The sequence below is a fragment of the Leptonychotes weddellii genome, chromosome 11 (genome assembly GCF_054177405.1).
Source record: "Leptonychotes weddellii isolate Sample4059 chromosome 11, ASM5417740v2, whole genome shotgun sequence".
Taxonomy (NCBI): Eukaryota; Metazoa; Chordata; class Mammalia; order Carnivora; family Phocidae; genus Leptonychotes; species Leptonychotes weddellii.
In genome coordinates this window covers 35,198,546-35,207,389 of record NC_138379.1, presented here as the reverse complement: position 1 = coordinate 35,207,389, position 8,844 = coordinate 35,198,546, and the positions used below count along the sequence as shown (strand labels likewise).

Below are 8,844 nucleotides of genomic sequence, written 5' to 3'. Positions count from 1 at the left end.
TGAGAGACGATGGACTCTGAAAAACAAACTGAGGGTTCTAGAGGGGAGGAGGGTGGGAGGATGGGTTAGCCTGGTGATGGGTATTAAAGAGGGCACGTTCTGCATGGAGCACTGGGTGTTATGCACAAACAATGAATCATGGAACACTACATCAAAAACTAATGATGTAATGTATGGTGATTAACATAACAATAAAAATAAAAAAAAATCCCCAGTCAGGAAGACAATATTTAATTCATATGTTTTTCCTACAAAATGGACAATCTTGCTGTTTAATATAACCTAATACATTTTCTTCACAACTCAGAGACAGGCACAGGTTCTGTTTTTAGAAGGCATATCTGAGATGTTGTAAAGTAGTGCTTAATTTTGATATTTTTTTTTAAAGATTTTATTTATTTACTTGACACAGAGAGAGACAGCGAGAGAGGGAACACAAGCAGGTGGAGTGGAGGAGGGAGAAGCAGGCTTCCCGCAGAGCAGGGAGCCCAATGCGGGGCTCGATCCCAGGACCCCAGGATCATGACCTGAGCTGAATGAAGGCAGGCGCTTAATGACTGAGCCACCCAGGTGCCCTAATTTTGATATTTTATTCTGATTACAGTTGAGGCCTATCAGAAATATGAGCGATGACTTGGCTTGCTCTGAACCATTTTATGCATCATCCTAGAATCCTAGGACAGCACAGTGAAGGGCTGCAGACCAACCAAGTCATTACATGGCTGAGAGAATGGAGGTGAAGAGCTGGGCTTAGAACCCACGTTTGGTTGGCTGGTTCGTCGGTTTTCTTTGCCCTGTTCATTTACTCAGGTCCTGTGTTAGGTGCCAGGGATACGGAACTGGCATAGACAATCATAGCCATGACTGAGTTCTCAGATTAATGGTCACTTCCTGGTCCCTTGGCCCAGGGCATTTTACTTTCTTCAAAGGAGCAATGTGGCCTCTTTAAGAGAGCTTCCTGGGGAAAGGACCAATGTCAGTTGGACAAGAAAGCCTTGCATTTACTAGAGCACAGCACTTCCCTACAAGTCAAGGGCATCCGTTCCAGGGCTAGCGGACTGGAACTCCTTGAAAGCCTAGTACTTTCTGCCTCAGCACCGCCCCCTTGGAATTCATACAACCATGGCCACACTCAGAAATATCTTCCTTCAGACTAGACCGTTACTTCTCCCTTCACTGTTCTCCACCACATCTTACACAATGTAGGCAACTTATACTCGTGGCTGATGAGACAACTGTACGAGGTAGTTTTGGGTCCTAAACACTTCCCCTTTAAACTTATACATAGACTCATCTTCTTTGGGGAATGGAGAATAGGCCTCATCCTCTGCCAGTTCTGGCTGACTGGAAGTGACTGCCTTATGTGCTATGTTGAGAATGTTTCTGAGGCTGCATCCAGACGCAGTAGGAAATGGGGATCTGATTGATTGGCGGTCTATGGGGGAGCTATTTGCTTTCCACTAACTAGACCCTGGCTTTAAAATCTCTGTAGGTCCCCTTGTGCCTAAAGGATTAAGTCCAAAACTGTCAACATGGCACACAAGACTCTTCATAGTGCAGTCAACAACCTTACACACCAGCCTGTGCCTCCGCCCCACACACTCTATACCCCAAACACGCAGAGATGTTTTTTATTTCTTGAATACACCCCACTCCTTCAGGATTCTGGGCCTTTGCAAATGCTATTCCTTTTTTCTAAAATGCTCTCTCTTCTTACCACCCCTACCCCTTTTTTAAGTAGAGAACAAATAGATATTCATGTTCATAAGCTGAGTTGTTCCTGGCCATTAGTTGTATTATTTTAACTACAATTTTTTTTTAATTGAAATAGAAAGTACAGTTGTCTCCTTAACCCCTTTTAATGCCTGGTTTCTTTGTGAAGCCTTCCCTTACCGCATGAAAAGTTAGCCCTCTCCTTTGTGTTCCTATACCCCCTTGTTTGTCCTTTTGCCGTTATACAGACTGAGATTTATCTATTTATATTTCTACCTCCCCCAAGAGGGTAGGCCCTCAAGAGCAGAGCCCTATCTTGTTTGCCAAAAGTAGAACACCAGCCACAGATAAGGCACTTGCTACAGGACTCATGAATGAATGAATTCTTTGAAAACGTCTCCCTTTTTCACTTCTCCAAGATGTCTTTCCGAGATGCAAGAATGAGCCCCTACCCACAGTGTCTCAAACTTGCAGAGATGCACCCTGGCAGTGAGGTCTGTCACCCGTCAACATGTCCTCCCCTTGCCCCCGGCTTAGGAACTGAAACTAGGTATCACTTAGATCTACACTAATTGGGTACTGAGTAGACTGAGCAGAATGGATTACTTCATCTAATCCTTCATCAAACCCTGTTGCCCTAACTTCAACATAATCACAAATGTATCTGATAGTCTCTGCTGTCATAACCCCGTCCAGACCACTGTCACTCTCCTGGGCTATTATAACAGCCTCTTAACTGGTATCTCTGCTTCCCTGTTTACATTTTACAACCCATTCTCCACTTAGCCACTTCAGTTTTCTTTAAGATCACACCACTCCCTTGCTTAAAGCCCTTCAGTGGCTTCCCACTAATTCTAGGAAAAAAAAAAAAATCCAAACTCTTGTGGCCTCCAAGGCCCAACATGATCCAGCTCACGCTCTCTGATCTAATGGCTCCTCCCTCTGGCACACTGTGTCCCAGCCATCCTGATCTCCATTTTATTCCTCGACTGGCCAAGCCCTTTCCAACACCGGGTCTTTGTTCTCATGGCTCGCTCAGCCTGGAATGCTCTTGCCCTGGCTTTTCATTTGAGATCTCAGCTCAAAATGTCACCTCCTCAGAGTCCTTCCCTGACTATTCTATACAAAATGCACAAATTATCTCCCAGTTACTCTCCATCCCAGAGCTCTATTTATTTCATTCATGGTACTTAAAATCTAAAATCATCTTACTGTCTTATTTTTTTTGTCATTGACCTCTCACACGACACTATGAGTTCCATGAAAGACAGACCTTCCTCCTTCACTGCCAAAGCCACTTAACACGGGGCCTGGCCGAAAGTAGGGGCTGAGGGGCTGGAGGCTGGGGTGGCTCCGTGGGTTAAGACTCTTTATTTCGGCTCAGGTCATGATCTCAGGGTCGTGAGCTCGAGCACCACGTCGGGCTCTGCGCTCAGCATGGAGTCTGCTTGTCCCTCTCCCTCTGCTCCTCCCCCCACTCGCACTCTCTCTCAAATAAATAAGTAAAATCTTTAAAAAAAAAAAAAGTAGGTGCTACATAAATAAATTTTTATTGAAAGCCAAATGAATACATTTATGAGGATCCCCAAAGACAGGGCTCCTATTTTTTTCCCCTGACCTACTGCATACTTCTCTTAAACATTAAATTATGATAAGCTGGAGAACATGATGCTGGGAGTCAGGAGACCTGGATTCTAGGTCACTTCCATGTGTGGCCCCTCATGAAACACAACACAACAACCTGAAAGATCCAGGCAGGAAGCCAAAATAAGGAAAATAACCTGTATTTGCCTTCGAGAAAGTCAGGAAAGGGGAGAGCCCTGCATCTGGAGAGGCCAGAACAGGCTTTAGCGTTCCAGAACACACCCTGGAGCAAATGTCAGGGGTATGGTGCAGCATGCCAGGGAAGGATGGTATTTCCTGAACTGGCAAAAGACTAAACAGGCGGTATCTGACAGGGAACTCAGATCAGAGGCTGCAAGTGGCCGCTGGGGAGTTGGCGGGGTGTGATGAAGAAAGCTAAGGAGAGGACTTCAGCATGATCTCAGCTTCTAAATGTATTAAATGGGATGCAGTGGAAAGACGGCTGGATTGGGATGCAGAGGGGGAACTAGAGAAGGCAAAGGAGCTCTGACTGAGCAACCCCTCCCCTGCAGGCTCTGTGCTAGGCAGTGCACCCACACGACCTCATCCAGTCCTCGTAATCACCCTCCCAGAGAGGGAGCCATATTCTCATTTTATAGAGAAACTGAGGCGCAGACAAGTTACTTTAGCTCTGAATTTCAGGATGCTTCTCCACAAAATGGGTCATAATAAAACCCATCTCACAGGTCCAGTGTGAGAAAGCAGGGAGACAGAGTGGGAGACCACCTACATCGCACCAGGTGCTTTGTCAATTTTACTGTTACTATTAATATTAATAACCACTTGTAATATCAATCACTAGCTTGAGCAAGGTCACACAGCTCATGAACATCAGAGGTGAGATGCAAATGCTGGATGGGGTTTTCACTGTCAGGCTGCCCGTAGAAGACCAGGAATTGAAACATAGCTTTGGCAATAATTAGCTGTGTGACCTCAGATAAACTATTGCACCTTGCAAGAACCATGCTCCGTTCATCTGAATAAAGAGGCCAAGAACTCCAGCTACAGAGCCTGCAGGGAGGCTGGAGGAGTAAATAACCAGTGAACATAACTCTGCCTTGTGTATGCAGTTGGGAACCATGATATCCGTGATAAGTACCCCAAACGGGGACAAGTGTCTTCAGGTTGGCATGATTCAAGTGTGTTACATGGTGACACATAAAGCCAGAGCCCTGCCTGGAGTGCCAAGGATTTGCCAGCAGCAAATGGTCTTGAGTTTACAGCGATTATATTAGCTCCATTCAAAGGCTAGTCTATAGCTTGTTAATGTTCCCCTGGAAAATAAAAAACAGTGTGAACTTCCTAAGACACCATCAGAAACCTGCTACAGGATTTTATCCAATACATTAGGAAAAGAACTCATAAAATCAGCTTTAGAATAGAGCTGGCGTGAAAAAGGGACATAGCCAGAATTCTTAAGGGGGTTGTATTGCAAGCAATGTGCCACCTTCAGCACCTGAAAGGATTTTCTGGGGGTGCCTGGGTGGCTCAGGCGTTAAGCGTCTGCCTTTGACTCAGGTCATGATCCCGGGGTCCTGGGACTGAGTCCCGCATGGGGCTCTCTGCTTGGCAGGGGGCCTGCTTCTCCCTCTCCCACTCCCCCTGCTTGTGTTCCCTCTCTCACTGTCTCTCTCTCTGTCAAATAAAAAAAAAAAAAATCTTGAAAGGATTTTCTGTAATGAAAACTGAGTGAGTTCTTTGGGGAAACTTAAGCCAGGTGGGCTGCTTGCTGAGCGGGTGTCTCCTCAGGCAGAAACAGGACAGTGTGTCCCTGCCCACTCCAGGCTGCCAGGGAGCTGACACATGCCCTGCATATGTGCTCTGGGAAGCAATAAATATTCTGAGCAGAGCATGCAGATCCAGGCCATGCGCGCACACCAAAGAGTTGACAGCTGATCAGAGGTACCGCAGGCTTCGCCCATTCTTACATCCTGGAATGCTGGTTGCGAAGCTTAACTCATTTGACCCTGGTACATACACAACTCTGCAAGATATCATGGACCTGGTTTGGCAGACTGGGAGAAGGAGGTGCAGAGACCAACTCGCCCAAATCACACAGAAGAGGTGGAACTGGGATTTAGCCGAGGTGCTTCTGAGTTCAAGGGCCCTTCAAGTCCTTGACAGACTTACTCGTCAAGATGAAAGGCAAAGCCAGGAATCAGAGAATCTGAAGGGATGCAATTCTCAGCCCACCATCCCACCCTGGGAAGCAGTCTCTCTGTCCCATTTGACACATGGTCAACCCTCTGCAGGGACATGTCCCCTAACAGGGGCTCACCATCTGCTCCCGTTGTAAGAGGTTCTTTGTTCCACTAACACAGAGAAGGTCAGCTTTCCTTGAGTACCTGACTTGGCATAGTTTTTCCCCTCCCTCACTGCACGTTAAATACACCAGAGGATTTTTAAAAGGACGCCTATGCTCCCTTTCATGATGGTAATCACTCATGTAGCTCATGAGTTTAGATTCTCGCCAGGCAAACATGTTCTTAGAGCACGTATCTATTCCACTTGGATATTCATAAACCCTATCACGCAGTGCCAAGGCTGGCTGCGTCACTTTGCTGCTCCCCTCCCCCAACACCCACCCCCCCCTTTGCTGGTTGAACTTTCTCGACCATTCCACGGGAGGACACAAAGCCTGCTCTGCCCCTTCTCTCCCCTCACAGGGACACAAAGAGATGCTCTCAGACAACAAACCAGAGCACATGGCACAGGCGTGGGGTGGGTGGTGGGGCTCAGACTGCCCAGCTGAGCCCCATTCAAAGTGAAAAACTGGCATTGATGTAGTTACTGTCTAGGGAGACTCTGCAAAAGACAGGAGGCCTAGATATAGACCTGGGAGTCACAGCTGCAGAGGGAGCCCCCGACAAACCAACTCTCTGAACTCAAGGACATGCCCCCTTGATAAAATTCAGCAGCTCAGCATCCTGGAGATTTAGTATTCAGAGAAAGGGCAGCATCCTGCTGGCATCTTTATGATCACAAGAACAGCGATGCCAAATGGGTTCTGGGGATGTCACTTCCAAAGAACCAGGGGTCCTTTCTGACTTGGCATTGTGCCTGCCACATCGTAGATATATATTAAGAACAAATATTTTAATAATAAATGAATAAAGAAATGAATAAAAGAACACACATCAAACACAAATATCTCACACACAGATTTGGGGAAAAAAGCACCTCAAACGACATGCATCAATATCTGAACTGTTTCCCCAGAAGCAGACTCTCCCCAGACTGTTCATGGGTCAGACTTCATAGGCTGAATTCTCTCATGTGTCCTTTTTCAGGATATTCTGGTAAGGAAACAGAACCACGAGGACCCACCATGGGTCAGACTTCATAGGCTGAATTCTCTCATGTGTCTCTTTTCAGGATATTCTGGTAAGGAAACAGAACCACGAGGGGAAGCAAACCAGGTGTCCTCAGACCAACTGGACTAAAACAAGCCTGACCCCCACAGAGGCTGGATCTGGGTTAGACTGCCCAAAGGCATTCCAAGGCCATTGTGTCCTAACATGGATGGCCCTGAGCATGGAACATCTGTGCGTGGATGTCTAAAAGGCACCTCAAACGCAGTGTGTTCAGATTCTCAAATCGAGAGATCTCTACCCAAACCAGGTTTTCTCCCACCTTTTTTGTTTTTTTAAGCTTAGAATAGCAGGAAACCTGGTGGTTGGTGTTTTGGTCTTTTTTAAATTTTTTATTTAAATTCAATTTCGTTAACATATAGTGTATTATTAGTTTCAGGGGTAAAAGTTAGCGATTCATCAGTTGCATATAACCCCCAGTGCTCATTACATCACATGTCCTCTTTAATGCCCATCACCCAGTTACCCCTCCTCCTCCCATCTCCCCTCCAGCAACCCTCCATTTGTTCCCTATAGTTAAGAGTCTCTTATGGTTTGCCTCCCTCTCAGTTTTTATCTTATGTTATTTTCCTTCCCTTCTCCTATGTTCATCTTTTTGTTTCTTAAATTCCACATATGAGTGAAATCATATGGTATTTGTCTTTCTCTGACTTACTTCGCTTAGCATAATACCCTCTAGTTCCATCCACACCATTGTAAATGGCAAGATTCCACCCTTTTTGATAGCTGAGTAATATTCGTGTGTGTGTGTGTGTATCTCACATCTTTTTTATCCATTCATTTGTTGATGGACATCTGGCCTCTTTCCATATTTTGGCTATTATGGACATTGATGCTATAAACATTAGGTTATATGTGCCCCTTCAAATCATTATTTTTGTATCCTTTGGATAAATACCAGTAGTGCAAACTGCTAAGGGTACCTCTATTTTTAACTTTTTGAAGAATCTTCATACTGTCTTCCAGAGTGGCTGCACCAGCTTGCATTCCCAACAGTGTAAGAGGGTTCCCCTTTCTGCACATCCTCGCTAACATCTGTCTTTTCCTGACTTGTTAATTTTAGCCATTCTGACAGGTGTGAGGTGGTAGCTCATTGTGGTTTTCATTTGTATTTCCCTGATGCTGAGTGATGTTGAGCATTTTTTCATGTGTCTGTTGGCCATTTGTATGTCTTCTTTGTGGAGAAATGTCTGTTCATGTCTTCTGCCCATTTCTTGACTGGATTTTTTGTTTTTTGAGTGTTGAGTTTGCTAAGTTGTTCTTTATACTCTTTCCTCATAGCTATATCTAAGCCATCAAGTCCTGCAATTCTACCTCCTAAATATCTCAACCCCCCTCATCCCCTCATCTCTGCCATCACTACTCCAGCTCTGCCCAACATTATTTCTCACTGGGACGAATGCAAAGCCTACTCTGAACTCATTTTCCCACAACCACTCATGTACCCTTCAACCCATTCTTAAGATCACTGTCAAAAAGATCTCTTGTAAATACCAAATTGGTCATATCACTCTCCACATGTGCAACACACACATATTTTGCTCCAAAGCCTTGAATGGTCCCAACGCTATTAGAATTAAGAAAAAAAAAAAAAATCCTTAACAAGGCCCTGATTTCCCTTTCCAGTTTCTTCTCTTCTCTTCCCTGCTCTCTATACTCAAGTCATACTGAGTCTCTCAGTTCTCTAAAAGCACTAAGCTGCCTCTCACCTTTGGGGCCATGTTGGTACATATGCCTAGAAAGCTTTCTCCCCAACGCCACCCATTCCCTTCACCTCATAAACTCCTAATGACCCTTCAGATCTCAGCCCAGATGTCACTTCCTCAGCAAATAGGTCAGGATCCCTGTTATATGCTCTCATGGCAGCTTGTCCCATTCTCTCATAGCATGTATTCTAGTTTGTAATTTTTTTTTCCCAATTTTTTTTTATTCTTATGTTAATCCCCATACATTACATCATTAGTTCTAGATGAAGTGTTCCATGATTCATTGTTTGTGCATAACACCCAGTGCTCCATGCAGAACGTGCCCTCCTCAATACCCACCACCAGGCCAACCCATCCTCCCACCCCCCTCCCCTCTAGAACCCCCAGCCTGTTTTTCAGAGTCCATCGTC

The 8,844-nt window shown here is 45.3% G+C and overlaps 1 protein-coding gene across 9 annotated transcripts in view; it reads right to left on the bottom strand.

Moving 5' to 3' along the window:
• SERGEF (secretion regulating guanine nucleotide exchange factor) overlaps nucleotides 1-8,844 on the bottom strand; it is a 216,905-nt gene that overhangs the window by 41,959 nt on the left and 166,102 nt on the right. The window lies entirely within an intron of this gene.